The sequence below is a fragment of the Mesoplodon bidens genome (genome assembly GCF_964165515.1).
Source record: "Mesoplodon bidens genome assembly, chromosome: 10".
Taxonomy (NCBI): Eukaryota; Metazoa; Chordata; class Mammalia; order Artiodactyla; family Ziphiidae; genus Mesoplodon; species Mesoplodon bidens.
In genome coordinates, this window is record NC_138172.1 from 12,534,831 (window position 1) to 12,560,307 (window position 25,477).

The 25,477-nt window shown below is 38.7% G+C and overlaps 1 long non-coding RNA gene across 2 annotated transcripts in view; it reads left to right on the forward strand.

Annotated features, from left to right (window-relative positions):
• Positions 1 to 25,477, forward strand: part of LOC308624133 — an 864,944-nt gene that overhangs the window by 272,271 nt on the left and 567,196 nt on the right. For both annotated transcript variants that reach the window (XR_014016930.1, XR_014016931.1), the window contains one exon: positions 16,373 to 16,482. This is a non-coding gene — a long non-coding RNA (uncharacterized lncRNA). The remainder of the gene's footprint in view (positions 1 to 16,372; positions 16,483 to 25,477) is intronic.

Below are 25,477 nucleotides of genomic sequence, written 5' to 3' on the forward strand. Positions count from 1 at the left end.
GTCCATGCCTCTCTCTCGCTTTGTCACAGCTTACCCTTCCCCCTCCCCATATCCTCAAGTCCATTCTCAAGTAGGTCTGTGTCTTTATTCCTGTTTTACCCCTAGGTTCTTCATGACATTTTTTCCCTTAAATTCCGTATATATGTGTTAGCATATGGTATTTGTCTTTCTCTTTCTGACTTACTTCACTCTGTATGACAGACTCTAGGTCTAACCACCTCATTACAAATAGCTCAACTTGGTTTCTTTTTATGGCCAAGTAATATTCCATTGTATATATGTGCCACATCTTCTTTATCCATTCATCGGATGGTGGACACTTAGGTTGTTTCCATCTGTGGGCTATTGTAAATAGAGCTGCAATGAACATTTTGGTACATGACTCTTTGAATTATGGTTTTCTCAGGGTATATGCCCAGTAGTGGGATTGCTGGGTCATATGGTAGTTCTATTTGTAGTTTTTTAAGGAACCTCCATACTGTTCTCCATAGTGGCTGTACCAATTCACATTCCCACCAGCAGTGCAAGAGTGTTCCCTTTTTCCACACCCTCTCCAGCATTTATTGTTTCTAGATTTTTTGATGATGGCCATTCTGACTGGTGTGAGATGATATCTCATTGTAGTTTTGATTTGCATTTCTCTAATGATTAATGATGTTGAGCATTCTTTCATGTGTTTGTTGGCAGTCTGTATATCTTCTTTAGAGAAATGTCTATTTAGGTCTTCTGCCCATTTTTGGATTGGGTTGTTTGTTTTTTTGCTATTGAGCTGCATGAGCTGCTTATAAATTTTGGAGATTAATCCTTTGTCAGTTGCTTCATTTGCAAATATTTTCTTCCATTCTGAGGGTTGTCTTTTGGTCTTGTTTATGGTTTCCTTTGCTGTGCCAAAGCTTTGAAGTTTCATTAGGTCCCATGTGTTTATTTTTGTCTTTATTTCCATTTCTCTAGGAGGTGGGTCCAAAAGGATCTTGCTGTGGTTTATGTCATAGAGTGTTCTGCCTATGTTTTCCTCTAAGAGTTTGATAGTTTCTGGCCTTACATTTAGGTCTTTAATCCATTTTGAGCTTATTTTTGTGTATGGTGTTAGGGAGTGACCTAATCTCATACTTTTACATGACCCTGTCCAGTTTTCCCAGCACCACTTATTGAAGAGGCAGTCCTTTCTCCACTGTACATTCCTGCCTCCTTTATCAAAGATAAGTTGACCATATGTGTGTGGGTTTATCTCTGGGCTTTCTATCCTGTTCCATTGATCTGTCTTTCTGTTTTTGTGCCAGTACCACACTGTCTTGATTACTGTAGCTTTGTAGTATAGTCTGAAGTCAGGGAGCCTGATTCCTCCAGCTCTGTTTTTCGTTCTCAAGATTGCTTTGGCTATTCGGGGTCTTTTGTTTTTCCAAACAAATTTTGATATTTTTTGTTCTAGTTCTGTGAAAAATGCCAGTGGTAGTTTGATAGGGATTGCATTGAATCTGTAGACTGCTTTGGGTAGTAGAGTCATTTTCACAATATTGATTCTTCCAATCCAGGAACATGGTATATCTCTCCATCTATTTGTATCATCTTTAATTTCTTTCATCAGTGTCTTATAATTTTCTGCATACAGGTCTTTTGTCTCCTTAGGTAGGTTTATTCCTAGATATTTTATTCTTTTTGTTGCAATGGTAAATGGGAGAGTTTTCTTGATTTCACTTTCAGATTTTTCATCATTAGTGTACAGGAATGCCAGAGATTTCTGTGCATTAATTTTGTATCCTGCTACTTTACCAGATTCTTTGATTAGCTCTAGTAGTTTTCTGGTAGCATCTTTAGGATTCTCTATGTATAGTATCATGTCATCTACAAACAGTGACAGCTTTACTTCCTCTTTTCCAATTTGGATTCCTTTTATTTCCTTTTCTTCTCTGATTGCTATGGCTAAAACTTCCAAAACTAAGTTGAATAAGAGTGGTGAGAGTGGGCAGCCTTGTCTTGTTCCTGATCTTAGTGGAAATGGTTTCAGTTTTTCACCATTGAGGACGATGTTGGCTGTGGGTTTGTCATATATGGCCTTTATTATGTTGAGGAAAGTTCCCTCTATGCCTACTTTCTGCAGGGTTTTTATCATAAATGGGTGTTGAATTTTGTCGAAAGCTTTTTCTGCATCTATTGAGATGATCATATGGTTTTTATCCTTCAGTTTGTTAATATGGTGAATCATGTTGATTGATTTGCGTATATTGAAGAACCCTTGCATTCCTGCAATAAACCCCACTTGATCATGGTGTATGATCCTTTTAATGTGCTGTTGGTTTCTGTTTGCTAGTATTTTGTTGAGGATTTTTGCATCTATGTTCATCAGTGATATTGGCCTGTAGTTTTCTTTGTTTGTGACATCCTTGTCTGGTTTTGGTATCAAGGTGATGGTGGCCTTGTAGAAAGAGTTTAGGACTATTCCTCCCTCTGCTATATTTTGGAAGAGTTTGAGAAGGATAGGTGTTAGCTCTTCTCTAAATGTTTGATAGAATTCGCCTGTGAAGCCATCTGGTCCTGGGCTTTTGTTTGTTGGAAGATTTTAAATCACAGTTTCAATTTCAGTGCTTGTGATTGGTCTATTCATATTTTCTATTTCTTCCTGATTCAGTCTTGGCAGGTTGTGCATTTCTAAGAATGTGTCCATTTCTTCCAGGTTGTCCATTTTATTGGCATAGAGTTGCTTGTAGTAATCTCTCATGATCTTTTGTATTTCTGCAGTGTCAGTTGTTACTTCTCCTTTTTCATTTCTAATCCTATTGATTTGAGTCTTCTCCCTTTTTTTCTTGATGAGTCTGGCTAATGGTTTATCAATTTTGTTTATCTTCTCAAAGAAAAAGCTTTTAGTTTTATTGATCTTTGCTATCATTTCCTTCATTTCTTTTTCATTTATTTCTGATCTGATTTTTATGATTTCTTTCCTTCTGCTAACTTTGGGGTTTTTCTGTTCTTCTAATTGCTTTAGGTGCAAGGTCAGGTTGTTTACTCGAGATATTTCCTGTTTCTTAAGGTGGGATTGTATTGCTATAAACTTCCCTCTTAGAACTGCTTTTGCTGCATCCCATAGGTTTTGGGTCGTCGTGTCTCCATTGTCATTTGTTTCTAGGTATTTTTTTATTTCTTCTTTGATTTCTTCAGTGATCACTTCGTTATTAAGTAGTGTATTGTTTAGCCTCCATCTGTCTGTATTTTTTACAGATCTTTTCCTGTAATTGATATCTAGTCTCATAGAGTTGTGGTTGGAAAAGATACTTGATACAATTTCAGTTTTCTTAAATTTACCAAGGCTTGATTTGTGACCCAAGATATGATCTATCCTGGAGAATGTTCCATGAGCACTTGAGAAAAATGTGTATTCTGTTGTTTTTGGATGGAATGTCCTATAAATATCAATTAAGTCCATCTTGTTTAATGTATCATTTAAAGCTAGTGTTTCCTTATTTATTTTCATTTTGGATGATCTGTCCATTGGTGAAAGTGGGGTGTTAAAGTCTCCTACTATGAATGTGTTACTGTCGATTTCCCCTTTTATGGCTGTTAGTATTTGCCTTATGTATTGAGGTACTCCTATGTTAGGTGCATAAATATTTACAATTGTTATATCTTCTTCTTGGATCGATCCCTTGATCATTATGTAGTGTCCTTCTTTGTCTCTTCTAATAGTCTTTATTTTAAAGTCTATTTTGTCTGATATGAGAATTGCTACTCCAGCTTTCTTTTGGTTTCCATTTGCATGGAATATCTTTTTCCATCCCCTTACTTTCAGTCTGTATGTGTCTCTAGGTCTGAAGTGGGCCTCTTGTAGACAGCATATATATGGGTCTTGTTTTTGTATCCATTCAGCCAATCAGTGTCTTTTGGTGGGAGCATTTAGTGCATTTACATTTAAGGTAATTATTGATATGTATGTTCCTATTCCCATTTTCTTAATTGTTTTGGGTTTGTTATTGTAGGTATTTTCCTTCTGTTGTGTTTCTTGCCTAGAGAAGTTCCTTTAGCATTTGTTGTAAAGCTGGTTTGGTGGTGCTGAAGTCTCTCAGCTTTTGCTTGTCTGTAAAGGTTTTAATTTCTCCATCAAATCTGAATGAGATCCTTGCTGGGTAGAGTAATCTTGCTTGCAGGTTTTTCTCCTTCATCACTTTAAATATGTCCTGCCAGTCCCTTCTGGCTTGCAGAGTTTCTCTGAAAGATCAGCTGTTAAGCTTATGGGGATTCCCTTGTGTATTATTTGTTGTTTTTCCCTTGCTGCTTTTAATATGTTTTCTTTGTGTTTAATTTTTGACAGTTTGATTAATATGTGTCTTGGCATATTTCTCCTTGGATTTATTCTGTATGGGACTCTCTGTGCCTCCTTGATTAACTATTTCCTTTCCCCTATTAGGGAAGTTTTCAACTATAATCTCTTCAAATATTTTCTCAGTCCCTTTCTTTTTCTCTTCTTCTTCTGGAACCCCTATAATTCGAATGTTGGTGCGTTTAATGTTGTCCCAGAGGTCTCTGAGACTGTCCTCTGTTCTTTTCATTCTTTTTTCTTTATTTTGCTCTGCATCAGTTATTTCCACTATTTTATCTTCCACATCACTTATCCATTCTTCTGCCTCAGTTATTCTGCTATTGATCCCATCTAGAGTATTTTTAATTTCATTTATTGGGTTGCTTATCATTGCTTGATTCATCTTTATTTCTTCTAGGTCCTTGTTAAATGTTTCTTGCCTTTTGTCTATTCTATTTCCAAGATTTTGGATCATCTTTACTATCATTATTCTGAATTCTTTTTCAGGTACACTGCCTATTTCCTCTTCATTTGTTAGGTCTGGTGGGTTTTTATCTTGCTCCTTCACCTGCTGTGTGTTTTTCTGTCTTCTAATTTTGCTTATCTTACTGTGTTTGGGGTCTCCTTTTTGCAGGCTGCAGATTCGTAGTTCCCGTTGTTTTTGGTGTCTGTCCCCAGTGGCTAAGGTTGGTTCAGTGGGTTGTGTAGGCTTCCTGGTGGAGGAGACTAGTGCCTGTGTTCTGGTGGATGAGGCTGGATCTTGTCTTTCTGGTGGGCAGGTCCACGTCTGGTGGTGTGTTTTGGGGTGTCTGTGGACTTATTATGATTTTAGGCAGCCTCTCTGCTAATGGGTGGGGTTGTGTTCCTGTCTTGCTAGTTGTTTGGCATAGTGTGTCCAGCACTATAGCTTGCTGGTCGATGAGTGAAGCTGGGTGCTGGTGTTGAGATGGAGATCTCTGGGAGATTTTCGCCGTTTGTTATTATGTCGAGCTGGGAGGTCTCTTGTGGACCAGTGTCCTGAAGTTGTCTCTCCCACCTCAGAGGCACAGCACTGACTCCTGGCTGCAGCACCAAGAGCCTTTCATCCACACGGAAAAAGAGGAAAAGGGGAAAAAATCATAAATCTTGTTCTCAAAGTCCACCTCCTCAATTTGGGATGCTTCGTTGTCTATTCATGTATTCCACAGATGCAGGCTACATCAAGTTGATTGTGGAGCTTTAATCCGCTGCTCCTGAGGCTGCTGGGGGAGATTTCCCTTTCTCTTCTTTATTCTCACAGCTCCTGGGTCTCAGCTTTGGATTGGGCCCCACCTCTGCGTGTAGATCGCCGGAGGGCGTCTGTTCTTCGCTCAGACAGGATGGGGTTAAAGGAGCAGCCACTTCGGGGACTCTGGCTCACTCAGGCCGCGGGGGAGGGAGGGGCACGGAGGCGGGGCTAGCCTGGGCGGAAGAGGCCGGCGTGACGTTGCACCAGCCCGAGGCGCGCCGTGCGCTCTCCCGGGGAAGCTGTCCCTGGATCCCGGGACCCCGGCAGTGGCGGGCTGCACCGGCTCCCCGGAAAGGGGGCATGGACAGTGACCTGCGCTCGCACACAGGCTTCCTGGCGGCGGCAGCAGCAGCCCCAGCGTCCCACGCCTGGCTCGCGCCCGTCTCTGGAGCTCCTTTAAGCAGCGCTCTTAATCCCTTCTCCCCGCGCACCAGGAAACAAAGAGGTAAGAAAAAGTTTCTTACCTCTTCAGCAGGTCCAGACTTTTTCCCGGACTCCCTCCCGGCTAGCCGTGGTGCTCTAACCCCTTCCGGCTGTGTTCACGCCGCCAACCCCAGTCCTCTCCCTGCGCTCCGACCGAAACCCGAGCCTCAACTCCCAGCCCCGCCCGCCCAGGCGGGTGAGCAGACAAGCCTCTCAATCTTGTCTGTGGCAAGCTCCCACAGCTGGTGAGTGCCGGTCGGCACCGATTTTCTGTGCGGGAATCTCTCCGCTTTGCCCTCCGCACCCCTGTTGCTGTGCTCTCCTCCGCTACTCCGAAGCTTTCCCCTTCCGCCCCCTGCAGTCTCCACCCGTGAAGGGGCTTCTAGTGTGTGGAAACCTTTCCTCCTTCACTGCTCCCTCCCACTGCTGCAGGTCCTGTCCCTATTCTTCTGTCTCTGTTTATTCTTTTTTCTTTTGCCCTACCCAGGTACGTGGGGAGTTTCTTGCCTTTTGGGAGGTCTGAGGTCTTCTGCCAGCGTTCAGTAGGGGTTCTGTAGGAGTTGTTCCACGTGTGGATGAATTTCTGGTGTATCTGTGGGGAGGAAGGTGATCTCCGCGTCTTACTCTTCCGCCATCTTCTAAATTCTCCCTTATTTTTCTTGAATAGTGGTGGTGTCTTTAACCAAAAAGGCTGGAAGGTTCAGACTGGATCTTCCATAGTCCACTATATTGTGGGTTATAGTAGGTTATTTAATAATAAGGTACAGTTTTACTAAGGTCCAGCCTATGCGTTTTTGTGGAAGGGATCATTGAGGCAATTATCCTGACAATTCAAGGAAAAATATCCTCAGTTACTTATCTATTTCCCACTGAATTCTTTGCATGTTTAAAGGTTTAAATAGCCAAACAATCTATCACTGACTAATATTAATCTTGAGCAGACAAAAGAGGAAGAGCAGGAAGATAAAGCATAAAGAACACTAGGTGAAGTGTGGGAAAATAAATTATGCTGGACAGGATTAAATGGAAATATTCAAAAAGAATTAAGAGGAACTCTAATGGGCACCTAGCTTAAGACACCAAAGTCTGGACCAGTAGACATTCCAAGCCTACTTTGGGAAGCTTTTAATTCCTCTCCATTCTCCTTAATATGGTTTTACATCTTGGTAATACTTTATTTTTTTTTAATCATCAGCATGACTTCCTACAGACCTTTTTGTTTTAAACCATTTTTACAGTATCCTGTGGTGATGAGAATTTAGTACTTTAGTTGCAGCTGGGATTGCCCCTATCTTTGCTATGCAGGATTTACATAATTTGGGGGTTATCTATAATTATGTCTTTTAAATATTATGGAAGGCACATAAGGAGTCTCGGTGATTATCTTTGCTTGACCAAGAGAAGTTGAAACTATCTGGATTCATCTGGGAACATTTTTCAGTTCTAACGGATAGTGCTATAACAATGTGACTCTTCTACAAGACAAGATCATTAGATCTTTGAAAAGAGTCAAAAGCTCCACTCTTTGCCTCTCTTGATAATGGCCCCTCGTCTGCTTTTTATGGAATGTGGTTTGTGAAGGTTATAGTTGGGGGAAGGGCACAGAACTGGGAGTGGGTTGGAAAAGATGGGCTGGAAGAGATGTTACTATGTGTAATGGAAGTTAATATATATTATATGGGTTATAATATATACTATCTATTATCTATACATTTATATACCTATAGTAAAAAGTGCATGTGTGTGTATTACATATTACTCCTTTGGGTAGGGTTTATGATGTGACCTTGTCTACCTATATACAGTAGTATGAAGAAAGTCTCTTAAGTACCTGACAGCCAGATATGCCTCTTTTTTTTTTTTTTGTCTCCTGACCTCTTGGGAGGTCAAAACTACTGAGCAGTGCCTGTTATTGGTAACAGGTTCTATTCCTTGCTTTTTTACTATCTGGCTCTGTGACCTTGGACAAGGTACCTTATTTAATCTGGATATTTGCTACAAAGGTATTTTCAGTTAAATTTTTTTATCCTCTGAGAGTACTTTTAGGTCATTCTAATACTAACACCAGAAGTATTTGGGGCTGAAAAACATGGGTAGTCATATTATTTCAGTTTCTTTAGGTTTTTCTCTTGCTTAATTATCTAATGTTGCTCTTCATACCCTTGGGGAGCACAACATACTTCATTAACATAGCCATTCTAACTGGATAATGAATCTATTATTCTGTCTGTTTATCAAGTAACATTCTAGTGGGTCATAGTGCCCTTCTGAGACACTTTGTTTACTTTTGATACAAGTTGTCCTTTATGTAACTCCCACCTTGAATTTTCTCACCTTGGTGATTCTCCAAATTTGAACAATAACAGTTTCCTTTAATGTTGCCACTTATTATAGAGATATACCAGTTCCTGACAATAACTTGTACAGCTTGATGACATGTTTGAAAAGAGCATAGTCTTTCCTAGAAGAGTACCATCTTCTGGATGCATCATTGATTTTTTTCCCTCCCACAATTGTTTCTAACCAAGTGTACTGCAGATTTCTTATCAATGGTATCAGAGATATATGGGAAACCCAGTATTTTTTCTGAGAATATTATTTGTGTTATCTCTCTCCAAAAATGCAAGGGAGAAAAAGAGATTCTGTACCTTCATATAGTCTTTGAGACAGAGTAGAAATCTAAAGAGTTGTAGCACAATTATATGTTCTAGCTATATCAACATTAATATTGATTAACAATCTTAAATTTCGAAAGAAGGAAGTGACACTTTCAAAGTTGATGTTACTGAACTAGCATCATAAATTAGTAATTACTATGACTTCACGGTTACGAATGATACATATTTAAGGACAATTAATGAACAGAATCCATCTGTGTATTGTATGCAAGAGTTAACATTAGCTAGGATAATATAATAAATAAATAAACTACAAATGAAAATCAATTCTTCCCATTCTTGGAACATTTTTAAGTGGGTGTCTTTGGGAGTCTCTCTTATTTAGTATTCCAGTGACAAATTGAAAACAATTAGTGTCTAATTCAAAGCCACAAAGATCAGTTTGTAAGTAAGTTAACATAGATACCAATCTAGGCTAGTATTAGGGTTTTTTGTTGTTGTTTGTTTGTTATACGGAAGGCTTGTGGTTCAAAAAGGAAATAGTCTTTGGCTCTTTTCATTTTTCTTCCCTATACTTGGGAAAGTTCCTCATATTTCTTCAGGTTTATAAGAGCTGATACCTATTTTAATGATTTTATGCAACATGAAATAACAAGGAATTCAGGGGTGAATCTTTAAAAAAAGGAACTTATGATATATAGACATAAAAAGTATGATTTAAATGCATCTTTTGTAGTGCTGTTTGTTTATATTGTGAATATTGCTAATTTAATAAGTATTTTATTTTTTAGCTTGTGAATTCAGTACAATGTTTAAAATCATTTTCTATCTTTATGTGAATATCTGTGCATATGTGTTTTTCTGTAGGATCTGTCTGTGTAAACAAAATAATATGTATTTAAAAAGTTACATAAATATATTAAAAAGTGCAAATATTCATAGAGCTCAATGAATTTCCACAAAGTGAACACACTCGTTTCACCATCACCCGGATCAGAATAAGACTTTATCAGCACTCTTTTTTTTTTTTTGCGGTACGCGGGCCTCTCACTGTTGTGGCCTCTCCCATTGCGGAGCACAGGCTGCAGATGTGTAAGCTCAGCAGCCACGGCTCACTGACCTAGCCGCTCCGCAGCATGTGGGATCTTTCCGGACCGGGGCATGAACCCGTGTCCCCTGCATCGGCAGGCAGACTCTCAACCACTGCGCCACCAGGGAAGCCCTGTTCATTTATGTTATATTTGTGAAATTCATCTATATTGTCGCATGTGGTTGTAACTTGTTCATTTTCATTGTTGTGTAGTATTTCATTGCACAAATACACCACAATTTATTTATCTGTTTTATTGTTGATGGACATTTAGGGTGCTTAGCTATATAAATATTGTGCTGTGCCCATCATGTACATGGCTTTTGGTGCACAAATATGTATGCATTTTTGTTGGATAAATAAATAGGTAGCAATGAAATTATTGGGTCAAAGTATATGTGTATGTTCAGTTTTTATAAATACTGCTGAACAATTTTCCAGATTTATACTTAAAAACAATATGAAGATTGTAGTTGTTCCTCAACTTCATCAATTCTTGGCATTGTCAGTCTTTTAAGTATTGCCATTCTTGTAGTTATATAGTAGTATTATATTTTATTGTGATTTAAATTTGCACTTCTTGGATACTAATAAAATTCAGCACCTTTTCAAACATTTATTGACCATGCAGATATATTCTTTTGGAAGGTTTTTATTCAAGTTTTGTGCTCATTTTCTTCTATTTTATCATTATCATTATTATTTTTGCAGTAGACCTTTTATATATGCTTTTTACAAATGTTACGTATACTGCAAATAAAATTTCCTGCTCTGTGGCTTGCCTTATAAATATCTCTTTAATGAACAGAGGTGTTTAATTTTAATGTAGTCCAATTCATCAATCTTTTCCTTTATGGTTAGTGCTTCCTGTGTCCTGTTTAGAAAATCTTTGACTACTCCAAAGTCATGAAAATATTTTCCAATGACTTATCCTAGATCTTTATTGCATTACTTTTATATTTAGGTCTACAATTAAATCAAGTGGTTGCATATGTGTGAGACAGTTCCTTTTCTCTTTCATTGGTATATTTGCTTGTCCTTAGGTCAAAACATGCTATCTTAATTACTATAGTTTTTTTGTAGGTCTTCATGTCTGGTAGTATAAGTCCTCCAGCTTTGTTCTTCTTCAAGATATTCCTGGAGGGAGGATTGTAGGAAGATAGCAGAGTAGGAAGCATCAGGAATCTGTCTCCCAACCTAGACAATAATTATACTAGCTGAATCTGTCTGCTGTAACTATTTTGGAACTCTCAGGTGTACTGAAGTCTTGCATCCTCCAGGGTAAACTTAGATGGTAAATTGTGGCTAATTTTGATCCATTTCAGCTCTTAGCACAGTAGTAGCTACACATCCTCCACCCTTAGCTATATAGCAGGCAGCTGGGCAAGTGTTCCAGGAGCAACCTGCACACAACTTTTGGAAGCCATAGTGAGCAAAAAGCACACTGTCTTCCAAATATCGGGGATCTGTACTCTCGTTGCTGATTGCTGCTTCTGATCACAGAGGTGCAGACAAAGGGGTAAGTGGCCATTGTTGCTGTACCTCCGCTCATTGTTGCAAGGCCCTCCCTTTCTGGATGAAGTGACTTCCAGAGAATTTCAAGAGCTCTTCCTCCCCTGCCCCTTCCATTTTTCCTCTTTGTCCTCTTTTGGGAGCCAGATATTAAATAGTGGGACATTCAAAAGGAACCACATAGAAAGGGAAAATTAGAAAGTGATCCCACATGCCCAGGGGAAGGGGCACATTCATAAAAGATCTGAGAAGACCTTAAGTTTACACTTCAGGCTGATACTTGGCATATAGAAAGCCTACAGCACTAAAACACACAACAGGCACAAAGAAAAAAAAGAAACAGCAAAACTTGGGATGGGTGAGAATCTAATTTCCAGAGGTATCACATGATTAAATTCAGATGTCCAGTTTTCAATAAAAAATCACAAGGCATACAAAGATTCAAGAAATTATGGCCCATTCAAAGGAAAATAAAAAACCAACAGAAACTGTCCTCGAAAAATATATTCCTGGGTATTCTTGGCCTTTTGAATTTCTATATAAAATTTACAAGCAGCTTATCAATTTATGTTTTAAAAATACTTCCTGAGATTTTGATTGGGATTACATTGAGTCTATAGACTAATTTATAGAAAATATTTTTGTAATATTAAGGCTTTAGTCCATGAACATTGTATAGTTTCTATTTAATTAGATTTTCTGAATTTATCTCAATTATTTTCCATAGGATTTATTTTTAGAGCACATTTAGATTATTAGCAAAATTGAGTAGAAAGTACAGAGAGTTCTCATACATTCCCTGCTCCCTCACACTCCAAACCTCCCCCACTATCATCATCTCTAACCAGAGTGGTACATTTTTTACAACTGATGAATCTACATTGACACCCAAAGTTCATAGTTTACATTAGGGTTCACTCTTGGTCTTTGACATTCCGTGGGTATTAACAAATGTACAATACATGTATTCCATTATCATATCAGGCAGAAAAGTTTCACTGTCGTAAAAACCCTCTGTGTTCTGCCTCTTCATCCCAACCTCCCTTCTAAACCTTGACAACCACTGATCTTCTTACTGTCTCTATAGTTTTGCCATTTCAAGAATATCATATAGTTAGAGTCTTACAGAGAACAGTCTTTTCACATTGGCTTCTTTTACTTAGTAATATGCATTTACATTTCCTCCATATCTTTTCATAGCTTGATAGCTCAATTCTTTTTAGCACTGAATAACAGTCCATTTTTGGATGAACTCTAGTTAATTTATCCATTCACCTATTGAAGGGCATCATGGTTGCTTCCGAGTTTTGACATTTATGAATAAAGCTGCTATGAGCGTCCACATGCAGGATTTGTGTGGACATAAGTTCTGAACTCATTTGAGTAAATACCAAGGATCATGATTGCCAGATTATATGATAAGAGTATGTTTAGTTTTATAAAAAAAACTTTCAAACTCTCTTCCAAAGTGTCTGTACCATTTTGCATTCCACTAGGAATAAATGAGAGTTTCTGTTGTTCCACATTGTCATCAGCATTTGGTGTTGTCAGTGTTTTGGATTTTGGCCATTCTAATAGATGTGTAGTGGTATCTTATTGTTGTTTTAATTTGCAATTCCCCAGTGACATATGATATTGAACATCTTTTCATATGCTCACTTGCCATCTGTATATCTTCTTTGGTGAGGTGTCTATGCAGGTCTTTGGCCCATTTTTAAGCAGCTTGTTTGGTTTCATATTGTTGAGTTTAAGAATTCTTTGTGGTTTTTTTTTTTTTTTTTTTTTGCGGTACGCGGGCCTCTCACTGCTGTGGCCTCTCCTGTTGCGGAGCACAGGCTCCGGACGTGCAGGCTCAGCGGCCATGGCTCACAGGCCCAGCCGCTCAGCGGCATGTGGGATCTTCCCGGCTCGGGGCATGAACCCGTGTCCCCTGCATCGGCAGGTGGACTCTCAACCACTGTTCCACCAGGGAAGCCCTCTTTGTGTATTTTGGATAACATTCCTTTATCAAATGTGTCTTTTGTAAATATTTTCTCACAATCTGTGGCTTGTCTCCTCATTCTCTTGGCAGTATCTTTCACAGAGCAGAAGTTTTTAATTTGAATAAAGTCCAGCTTATCAATTATTTCTTTTATGGATCAAGCCTTTGGTGTTGTATCTAAAAAGTAATCACCATACCCAAAGTCATCTAGATTTTCTCCTATATTGTCTTCTGGGAGATTTATAATTTTGCAGTTTACATTTAGGTCTAAAATCTATTTTGTGTTATTTTTTGGGAAAGGTATGTGTCTAGATTCTTTTTTTTTTTTTTTGCATTTGATGTCTAGTTGTTCCAGCACCATTTGTTGAAATTACTATCTTTTCTCCACTGTATTGCTTTTGCTTCTGTGTGAGAGATCACTTGACTGTGTTCATGTGAGTCTGTTTCTGAGCTCTTCATTTTGTTCCAGTAATGTATTTGTCTATTTTTTTTATCAATAGTACACTGTCTTGATTACTGTAGCTTTAGAGAAAATATTGAAGTTGGGTAATTTCAGTACTCTGAATTTGTTCTTCCTTTTCAATATTATGTTGACTCTTCTGAGTCTTTTGCCTCTCCATATAAACTTTAGAATCAGTTTGTCAATATTTATGAAATAACTTATTGAGATTTCAGTTAAGATTGCAGTTAATCTATGGATCAATTTAGGACGAACTAGCATCTTGATAATATTGAATCTTCCTATCCATAAACATGGAGTATCTGACCATTTATTGGTTATTTGATTTCTTTTGTCAGTGTTTTGTAGTCTTCCTCATATAGATCTGGTACATATTTTGTTAGATTTATACCTAAGTATTTAATTCTTTGTGGTGTTAATGTAAATGGTATTGTTTTTTATTTCAAATTCCTCTTGTTCATTGCTGGTATATAGGAAAATTATTTCCTTTTGTATGTTGATGTTGTATCCTGCCAACTTGTTATAATAGCTTTTTAGTTCTGTGAATTTTTCTGTTGATTTCAGACTTCTCATGAGCCCATCAAAGCATTCTTCATTTCTGTTAGTGTTTTTGATCTCTAGCATTTCTTTTTATTCTTTCTTTGAAAGAATATTCTTTCCTTTATTTTGGCTTGTCAAATATGTCATCCCATTTTTTTCTTTGGGTCTTATCACTTACTTTGAGAACTCACCTTTCACCATTATTATTGTTTCTCTGAAGGTAATATGTCATTTTTCTCTAGTAGCTCTTAAGATGTTCTCTTTGCTTATTTTCTTTTATTAGCAGTTTTACCATGATGTGTCTAGGTGAGATTTTCTTTGTATTTTTCTTTCTGGGAGTTTGTAGGACTTCTTGAATCTATTGGTATAATGTCTTCCATTAGTTTTGGAAAACTCTCAGCCATCATTTCTTCACACATGGGAGCCCTATTTTGTTCTCTTTTCTATTCCCTTGTAAGAGGCAGTTACACTTTTGTTAGAGCACTTCACCATGTTTTCTGTAGTGTATTAAGGGTGGCCACATATTCTTTGCTCCTTTTCCCAGGAAGGGGTGGAGTCTATGTCTTTTCCAGCCCTACCCCCCTTGAAATCTGGACTGGCCCCGTGACTTGATTTGACTAAGAGTACCTCATCACTGCAGACAGTGGTACACGAAGTATGGTACCTGGACAAGCAGTATCAGCATTACCTAGACCTTGTTAAAAATGCATATTATTTTTCTTATCCCAGACTTACTAAGTTAGAAACTCTGGAGATAGGGCACAAATCCTCAAGGTGATTTTGATGCATGCTAAAGTCTTCGAATTACTGTCCTAGGCAGTAGTAATTGGTCTAAGAGGTGGTCAGATGAATGAAGTCCTTGCCTATGACTGTATGAACTCTAGAAGGAGGATGCTGTCTTTTCCTGATGGCATTGCTACCGTGGTATGATATAACCCCGGAACTGTTGGCAGCCATTGTCTTTCCCTTCGTAGTAGAAGTCCCTATGGAGCAGGACAGAATGAGACTGGTCCATAGATAAGATAATGTCCATACAACTTTGTCTGAACCCTGAATCCAACTGTGCCTGAAGCTCCAGACTAGCCCTTGAGTTAATTATGTGAACTTTTTTCTTTTTTTCTCAAGTTAATTTGATTTGATTTGTGCACTTCCAACTACAGAATCTTGGCTAATACACAAGTAAATCCCCACTTCCTCTTTCAAATGATGTCCCATGCAGAGCCCCCAAAGTATAAAATAGATAGTTGGAGGTCTGCTCTGAATGGAACAGAAATAGAATCCCTCAAATCGTGTCATGTGGCTTTTCCCAGGCCTCCCTTAGCAACTCCTGGAGACTATGCAGAACAATGCTAAAGCTCTAGGCAACATACATTAAAGCCCACTTGCAGTAGACCTTTTCGTGGCCTATGACATAACCCCTAGTTCCACCTGATTTCAACTGCAGCTGTGATGCAAATTTGCTTTATGTGGCCCAACTCAAGCATCCTGCTGTGTCTCTCTGCTTTTTTGTCCCTGGGATTCTCTTAAGTCACTTGGTTTGCTTAGCATAGACATAGGCAGCCTGAAAATTCAGGAAAATTTATGCTTCTGGGGCAACCTTCTACAGGATGATACATACATGTCCTGGCTTTCCAACCTGTGGAGACACACTTCTTTGGCACATTCTCTAATTCTAGAGGGTCCAAGGGATTGGACCCTAGGAGTCCACAGTAGTAACAAGATTTATGTTGCTTGTTTTTTCTCCTTCCCTGCCTCAACTTCCTGTTTCTTTGCTCCTATTTCTTGGATTACTTCCAAAATAAACCACCTGCATTCAGTCCTTTTCTCATGCTCTGCTTTTGGGAAAACCCAAAGTAAGATATCAATGTTTTAAAGTATAGAACTCAAGTTGGGACGTATGGTTTTGAATCCCACCTCTGCGAGTTAGGTTATGATATAGGTCTAATCGTTTCTTTTCTCTAGGTCTTAGTTGTGTCATTTGCAAAACAAGGAAGGTGAAATAGCTGCTTACTTAGTTTCCTCTAGCTCTGGCTTTTTAGGTTCCTTCTGGCTCTGACGTTCATATAACTCTATGTACTGTTTTAGAAACTGAACAGTTACACGTGAAACTAGAATGATGAGTATAGTCAGGTCCTTGTGGTTTTTCCCTCTTTTCTAAACACCATTTCTGTTTTTTCCCATTTCCCACCACAGAAGTATCCAGATGATCTGATTCACCGTTGATTGGTCTTTGTAGATATAGACCCAGAAAAACAGCCATAAATACCCAGTCCCACACAGACCACACACAGCTATTCTGACAGGTAAGAAGGTCTCAAAACCACTGACATTCAGAGTCTCATGTTTATGTAGGACATAAAGTCTGAACATAAAAGCAAGTATTATAAGATGAATATGATCAACTATCTGGATGACTAAATGCAGCATAATAGCCTAAGTACTTTAGGGCTGGAGCCAAAGATACTTAACAAAAAATGGCTTTGGGCTTCCCTGGTGGCGCAGTGGTTGAGAGTCCGCCTGCCGATGCAGGGGACACGGGTTCATGCCCCGGTCCGGGAAGATCCCACATGCCGCAGGGCAGCTGGGCCCGTGAGCCATGGCCACTGAGCCTGCGCGTCCGGAGCCTGTGCTCCGCAACGGGAGAGGCCACAGCGGTGAGAGGCCCGCATACTGCAAAAAAAAAAAAAAAAAGGGCTTCAATTTCATATTGATTTTTTAAAAATGAAATGTTACAGCTGGGGATCCAGCTATGGATTTCAATCTACTTTTTCTTGTAATTTGAGACAAATTGAAATCTATGATAATGAACCTAATCAGGAAGGGAAAGTTTATTTTCTTCATTCAGCAACTTGAAATGATCAATTTGAAACTTTATTGTTGTTGTTTTTACACAGTGGTGGCTTCCAGTGGGGCCTTAATACAATGATTGTGTTGATTCCTCTTGGGGAAAAAAAGAAAGGGAAGAGACACTTGCTGTTTTAAAAGGAAGCAGGAATGTGGAGGGTAGGGCACAGAGGACATTCCTGCATACTATTGTCAGGTGAGACAGGTTTCCCCGTGCTCACCAATGGCTTCCCTCAGCGCGGCTGGTCTTACACAAGAAGAGGGTTTCCTACAAATGTTGTTTAAGGGGTTCATGAAAGGCTCCTGTCTTTCAATATGCTTTGTCCATTTGGTCTTTGACGCATGAAATTTCTTTGAGGTCAGAGCCCTTCCTTTGCCAAGTAAAGAAAAACTCTAGTGGAAAGCACCTTTGTGAAGATGTAGTGGATAGAGTCCTAAGTTGGGAGTCAGATACAGAACGCTCACCTCTTCTCTGTAGACAGTTAGCTCTATGAGCTCTGATAGGTCACTTAACCTTTCTATGGCTTGGTCTCTACATCTCTAAAATGAGTGTGTTCATAAAGGATGATTTCTGTCATTCTTTGCAGCTCCAGAATCTGGATTATTGATGGAAATTCATGCTAGTATATAACTAACAGATAGATATTTTTTCCTTAGAGTAGATTTAATGAGAGAGGGTGAGTATCAGGGCTTGGAGAATTTGAAAGTGACCATAGATAGAGAAAGGATAAATTCTGCTTCTTTATAATTTTTACCTCTCGTCCTATGGCCACCCCATCTGCAACATTGCATAAAATGACAAGACATACATAGGAGGCTTGGACTAGTCTAGAATTAATGGCTTTCACTGAAAGACAGACTGAACTAGGTTCTAATCCTGGTCTGACCCTTATCTATCAGTGGTCACAAGAAGTTGCCTAACAGCTCTGAGCCTCAGTTTTTATACCTATAAAATGGGAATAATACCACCTCCATTGTGGGGTATCAGGTATCCCGGGAAGTGATGGTCAGGCAGAAGTGGTCAGTAGGGAGGAAGATTACAAGGTTTTATAAGCCAGCTTTGTCCTCTGGATGACATTGTGTCACCCTGGTACAGAAGAAAGTCGTAGAGCTCTGCTATCTCCAAGGTATTTATGTGAAAGATGGAGGATGCCATCAGGCATGCTAATGCTTTGGTAATTACACCAACAGTTAACTTACATTATTACTACTCAATGCTGTGTCATTGCCAAGATGGGATCCAATGTTGATGTCTTTAGAGCTTGCGACATTTTCCAAAAGTGGCAATGTATCATAAATCTCATCAATTTCACTTGGTATATGGACTCATATCTGGGCACATGAAAAGCAAAAGCACAGTTATGGATTATTGTGTAACACGTCTGCTGTGTTTACATAGAAAAGAGTCTGAAATAATTAAAACCACTTCTTTGACGAGAATAGTATAAACTCAAATGCTTGCTTTGTATTAACGTTCATGATGTTGTCAGAAAAGCTTATTAGTTTCTTATATTGTAATTGGTTTAAGTGTACAGCTTCAGTCATAGAGAAGAGCAAAATATCTCATAACATATCTTTAGTTGATTCTGGCAATTCATCTTTCCACAATGTGCTCTTTGTATCTTTTTTTTTTTTTTTTTTTTTTTTTTGCTGTACGCGGGCCTCTCACTGCTGTGGCCTCTCCCGTTGCAGAGCACAGGCTCTGGACACACAGGCTCCGCGGCCATGGCTCGCGGGCCCAGCCGCTCCGCGGCATGTGGGATCTTCCGGGATAGGGGCACGAACCCGTGTCCCCTGCATCGGCAGGCGGACTCTCAACCACTGCGCCACCAGGGAAGCCCTGCTCTTTGTATCTTGAAGATGATTTGATGATAAAAACTTTTATAATCCCTGATATTTTATTAAAAGGTTCTTTAATTCTTCTTTAGACCAATGACTCCCAATCTGTCTAGTGATATGTGACCACCCTCAAACCAAGAGCAGCTGGAAATTCGTCTTAACTCTGAAGATGATGGATTTAGAGCAGTTTGGACCTAATATGTAGACCACTTAAATTTAAATGCTGCAACCTTTCAGCTATGGCTATTATAGAATCAATAACATTTATTCCTCCTTTCATTTCTACACAGTAGGAGTAATATTCAGATTTCCTGCAGTTTATTCTTGTAGAATAGGGGATTGAGATGCAGATTACTTAAACCTACTATGAAAAGTTAATGTGGGAAAATATTCAAGTTTCCAGTAATATTTCCTTCCTGTTATATCCATTTTATTTTATTATTTTTATTTTTTTAACATCTTTATTGGAGTATAATTGCTTTACAATGTTGTGTTAGTTTCTGCTGTATAACAAAGTAAATCAGCTATATGTGTACATATCCCCATATCCCCTCCCTCTTGCACCTCCCACCCACCTTCACTATCCCAACCCTCTAGGTGGTCACAACGCACCAACCTGATCTCCCTGTGCTACGCAGCAGCTTCCCACTAGCTTTCTCTTTTACATTTGGTAGTGTATATATGTCATTGCTACTCTCTCACTTTGTCCCAGTTTACACTTCCCCCTCCCCATGTCCTCAAGTCCATTCTCTACGTCTGCGTCTTTTTTTTTTTTTTTTTTGGCTGTACGCGGGCCTCTCACTGCTGTGGCCTCTCCCGTTGCGGAGCACAGGCTCCGGACACACAGGCTCCGCGGCCATGGCTCGCGGGCCCAGCCGCTCCGCGGCATGCGGGATCTTCCGGGACCGGGGCACGAACCCGTGTCCCCTGCATCGGCAGGCGGACTCTCAACCACTGCGCCACCAGGGAAGCCCTACGTCTGCGTCTTTATTCCTGTCCTGCCCCTAGGTGCATCAGAACCATTTTTTTTTTTTAGATTCCATATATATATGTTAGCATATGGTATTTGTTTTTCTCTTTCTGACTTACTTCACTCTGTATGACACACTCTAGGTCCATCCACCTCACTACAAATAATTCAATTTCGTTTCTTTTTATGACTGAGTAATATTCCATTGTATATACGTGCTACATCTTCTTTATCCATTCATCTGTTGATGGACACTTAGGTTGCTTCCATGTCCTGGCTATTGTAAATAGTGCTGCAGTGAACATTGTGGTACTTGTCTCTTTTTGAATTATGGTTTTCTCAGGGTATATGCCCAGTAGTGCGATTGCTGGGTCATATGGTAGTTCTATTTTTAATTTTTTAAGGAACCTCCATACTGTGTTCTCCATAGTGGCTGTATCAATTTACAGCCAATAGTGCAAGAGGGTTCCCTTTTCTCCACACCTTCTCCAGCATTTATTGTTTGTAGATTTTTTGATGATGGCCATTCTGACCAGTGTGAGGTGATACCTCATTGTGGTTTTGATTTGCATTTCTCTAATGATTAGTGATGTTGAGCATCCTTTCATTTATTTCTTGGCAATCTGTATATCTTCTTTGGAGAAATGTCTATTTAGGTCTTCCACCCATTTTTGGATTGGGTTGTTTGTTTCTTTGATATTGAGCTGCATGAGCTGCTTGTATATTTTGGAGATTAATCCTTTGTCAGTTGCTTCGTTTGCAAATATTTTCTCCCATTCTGAGGGCTGTCTTTTCATCTTGTTTATGGTTTCCTTTACTGTGCAAAAGGTTTTAAGTATCATTAGATTGCATTTGTTTATTTTTGTTATTTCCATTTCTGTAGGAGGTGGATCAGAAAGGATCTTGCTGTGATTTATGTCATAGAGTGTTCTGCCTATGTTTTCCTCTAAGAGTTTGATAGTATCTGGCCTTACATTTAGGTCTTTAATCCATTTTGAGTTTATTTTTGTATATGGTGTTAGGAAGTGTTCTAATTTCATTCTTTTACATGTAGCTGTCCAGTTTTTCCAGCATGACTTACTGAAGAGGCTGTCTTTTCTCCATTGTATATCCTTGCCTCCTTTATCAAAGATAAGGTGACCATATGTACGTGGGTTTATCTCTGGGCTTTCTATCCTGTTCCATCGATGTATATTTCTATTTTTGTGCCAGTACCATACTGTCTTGATTACTGTAGCTTTGTAATATAGTCTGAAGTCAGGGAGCCTGATTCCTCCAGCTCCGTTTTTCTTTCTCGAGATTGCTTTGGCTATTCGGGGTCTTTTGTGTCTCCATACAAATTATAAAATTTTTTGTTCTAGTTCTGTGAAAAATGCCATTGGTAGTTTGATAGGGATTGCGTTGAATCTGTAGATTGCTTTGGGTAGTATAGTCATTTTCACAATATTGATTCTTCCCATCCAAGGACATGGTATATCTCTCTGTCTGTTTGTGTCATATTTGGTTTCTTTCATCAGTGTCTTATAGTTTTCTGAGTATAGGTCTTTTACCTCCTTAGGTAAGTTTATTCCTAGGTATTTTATTCTTTTTGTTGCAATGGTGAAGGGGATTGTTTCCTTAATTTCTCTTTCTGAACTTTTGTTGTTAGTGTAATAGGCTGCAAGAGATTTCTGGGCATTAATTTTGTATCCTGCAACTTTACCATTTTCATTGATTAGTGCTAGTAGTTTTCTGGTGGCATCTTTAGGATTCTCTATGTATAGTATCATGTCATCTGCAAACAGTGACCGTTTTACTTCTTCTTTTCCAATTTGGATTCCTTTTATTTCTTTTTCTTCTCTGGTTGCTGTGGCTAGGACTTCTAAAACTATGTTGGATAACAGTGGCGAGCATGGACATCCTTGTCTTGTTCCTGATCTTAGAGGGAATGGTTTCAGTTTTTCACCATTGAGAATGATGTTTGCTGTGGGTTTGTCGTATATGGCCCTTATTATGTTGAGGTAGTTTCCCTCTATGCACACTTCCTGGAGGGTTTTTATCATAAATGGGTGTTGAATTTTGTCAAAAGCTTTTTCTGCATCTATAGACATGATCATGTGGTTTTTATTCTTCAGTTTGTTAATATGGTGTATCACATTGATTGATTTGCATATATTGAAGAATCCTTGCATCCCTGAGATGAATCCCACTTGATCATGGTGTATGATCCTTTTAATGTGTTGTTGGATTCCGTTTGCTAGTATTTTGTTGAGGATTTTTGCATCTATGTTCGTCAGTGATGTTGGTCTGTAATTTTCTTTTTTGTAGTATCTTTCTTTTTTGTAGTATTTTTGTCTGGTTTTGGTATCAGGGTGATGGTGGCCTCATAGAATGAATTTGGGAGTGTTCCTTCCTCTGCAATTTTTTGGAAGTGTTTGAGAAGGATGGGTGTTAGCTCTTCTCTAAATGTTTGATAGAATTCACCTGTGAAGCCATCTGGCCCTGGACTTCTGTTTGTGGGATGATTTTTAATCACAGTTGCAATTTCATTACTTGTGATTGGTCTGTTCATATTTTCTGTTTCTTCCTGGTTCAGTCTTGGAAGGTAATACCTTTCTAAGAATTTATGCATTTCTTCCAGGTTGTCCATTTCATTGGCATAGAGTTGCTTGTAGTAGTCTCTTAGGATGCTTTGTATTTCTGCGGTGTCTGTTGTAACTTCTCCTTTTTCATTTCTAATTTTATTGATTTGAGTCCTCTGCCTGTTTTTCTTGATGAGTGTGGCTAAAGGTTTATCAATTTTATCTTCTCAAAGAATCAGCTTTTATTTTTATTGATCTTTGCTATTATTTTCTTTGTTTCTATTTCATTTATTTCTGCTCTGATCTTTATGATTTCTTTCCTTCTGCTAACTTTGGGTTTTGTTTGTTCTTCTTTCTCTAGTTCCTTTAGGTGTAAAGTTAGATTGTTTACTTGAGGTGTTTCTTGTTTCTTGAGGTAGGCTTGTATAGCTATAAACTTCCCTCTTAAAACTGCTTTTGCTGCATCCCATAGGTTTTGGATCATCGTGTTTTCATTGTCATTTGTCTCTAGGTATTTTTTGATTTCCTCTTTGATTTCTTCAGTGATCTCTTGTTTATTTAGTAACGTATTGTTTAGCCTTCATGTGTTTGTGACTTTTTTTCCCTGTAATTCATTTCTAATCTCATAGCGTTGTGATCAGAAAAGATGCTTGATATGATTTCAGTATTCTTAAATTTACTGAGGCTTAATTTGTGACCCAAGATGTGATCTATCCTGGAGAATGTTCCATGTGCACTTGAGAAGAAAGTGTAACCTGCTGTTTTTGGATGAAATGTCCTATAAATATCAATTAAATCTGTCTAGTCTATTGTGTCATTTAAAGCTTGTGTTTCCTTATTAATTTTCTGTTTGGATGATCCGTCCATTGGTGTAAGTGAGGCGTCAAAATCCTCCACTATTACTGTGTTACTGTCGATTTCCTCCTTTATAGCTGTTAGCAGTTGCCTTATGTATTAAGGTGCTCCTATGTTGGATGCATATATATTTATAATTGTTATGTCTTCTTCTTGGATTGATCCCTTGATCATTATGTAGTGTCCTTCCCTGTCTCTTGTAACATTCTTTATTTTAAAGTCTATTTTATCTGATATGAGTATTGCTACTCCAGCTTTCTTTTGATTTGTATTTGCATGGAATATGTTTTTCCATCCCCTCACTTTCAGTGTGTATGTGTTCCTAGGTGTGAAGTGGGTCTCTTGCAGACAGCATATATATGGGTCTTGTTTTTGTGTCCATTCTGCGAGCCTGTGTCTTTTGGTTGGAGCATTTAATCCATTCAGTTTAAGGTAATTATCGATATGTATGTTCCCATTACCATTTTCTTGATTGTTATGGGTTTGTTTTTGTAGGTCCTTTTCTTCTCTTGTGTTTCCCGCTTAGAGAAGTTCCTTTAGCATCTGTTGTAAAGCTGGTTTGGTGGTGCTGAATTCTCTTAGCTTTTGCTTGTCTGTAAACCTTTGATTTCTCCATCAGATCTGAATGAGATCCTTGCTGGGTAGAGTAATCTTGGTTGTAGCTTCTTCCCTTTCATCACTTTAAATATATCGTACCACTGCCTTCTGGCTTGTAGAGTTTCTACTGCGAAATCAGTTGTTAACTTTATGGCAGTTCCCTTGTATGTTATTTGTTGTTCTTCCCTTGTTGCTTTCAGTAATTTTTCTTTGTCTTTAATTTTTGTCAGTTTGATTAGTATGTGTCTTGGCGTGTGTCCTCTTGGGTTTGTACTGCCTGGGACTCTCTGTGCTTTCTGGACTTGGGTAGCTATTTCCTGTCCCATGTTAAGGAAGTTATCAACTATAATCTCTTCAAATATTTTCTCAGGTCCTTTCTCTCTCTCTCCTCTTTCTGGGACCCCTATAATGTGAATGTTATTGCGTTTAATATTGTCTCAGAGGTCGCTTAGGCTGTCTTCATTTCTTTTCATTCTTTTTTCTTTATTCTGTTCTGCGGCAGTGAATTCCACCATTCTGTCTTTTAGGTCACTTATTCATTCTTCTGCCTCAGTTATTCTGCTATTGATTCCTTCTAGTGTATTTTTCATTTCAGTTATTGTATTGTTCATCTCTCTTTGTTCTTTAATTCTTCTAGGTGTTTGTTCTTCAGTTCTTGCAGGTCTTTGTTAAACATTTCTTCCATCTTCTCGATCTTTGCCTCCATTCTTTTTCCGAGGTCCTGGATCATCTTCACTCTCATTATTCTGAATTCTTTTTTTGGAAGGTTGCCTATCTCCACTTCATTTAGTTGTTTTTCTGGGTTTTTATCTTGTTCCTTCATCTGGTACATAGTCCTCTGCCTTTTCATTTTGTCTGTCTTTCTGTGAATGTGGTTTTTGTTCCACAGGCTGCAGAATTGTAGTTCTTCTTGCTTCTGCTGTCTGCTCTCAACAGTCCTAGTTTTCCAAGTTCTGATTAAAATGCCTATAGGGCACACAGATGTGGATGTCAAATAGGCAATTGGATAAATCAGTTTTGAGCTAAATCTAGAGGTCAGGGCTAGAGAATTATTTCATAGTGACTGTATTTAAAACCAAAGTTCAGATGAGGTCATATGGTAGAATATTTGGAGAGAAAAGAAAATGAAAGTTAAGTTTGGTGTACTCACACTTGAGTGATTGAAGAGAGGAGAGGGAACTAGCAAACGTGATGGAGAAGGGATGGCCAGTAAGGTGGAAGGCAGATTGGGAGAAATCAGGAGATGGGAATATTTCAAGAAGAAAGAGGTGAACAGCCATCCCACATGCTGCTGAAAGGTCAGGCCAGATGAGTATACAGAAATAATCATTTGAGTTAGAAATGTGGAAAACACCTTGATAAAAGTGGTTTCAGTGGAATTGGGGTGAGGGTAGGTGTGGGAATAAGCCTAATTGGAAAGGATTGAGAGGAGACTAGAAAGCAAAGAAGCAGAAATATATTCATTTAGATAGTTTTTTCAAGAATTTTGCTAGGAGGTAGAACAGAAATATGGATGGGTAGAGATGAATGGGGGGTTATACTACAGTAACAAAAAACAGCTAAAATCATGAGAAAACTTGACTGTATATATACTGACAGCTACCTGTCAGTAGCTAGAGTCAGCCATGGCCC